Source organism: Penaeus monodon, chromosome 29 (genome assembly GCF_015228065.2).
Source record: "Penaeus monodon isolate SGIC_2016 chromosome 29, NSTDA_Pmon_1, whole genome shotgun sequence".
NCBI lineage: Eukaryota > Metazoa > Arthropoda > Malacostraca > Decapoda > Penaeidae > Penaeus > Penaeus monodon.
In genome coordinates this window covers 20,901,346-20,901,569 of record NC_051414.1, presented here as the reverse complement: position 1 = coordinate 20,901,569, position 224 = coordinate 20,901,346, and positions in this window count along the sequence as shown.

Sequence of the window (224 nt, the reverse complement as noted above, 5' to 3'; positions counted from 1 at the left end):
TGAGAACTTTCGTGGACGCCGCTCCTGAGTTTTGTCCACGTATGCTTTGCCGTGGGCGTGCGTGTTTGTATTAACATGTCTTTATGTATATATGTTTACATGTATCTGCATGTAAACTCATCACATACTTGGAAAAAAATCCCTAAGATGACCATAAGAATGCAATTTCCTTCTATGATTTATTATGTTTTGATAGCTGTGCCCAACGCCTCTTCATCTGTCTT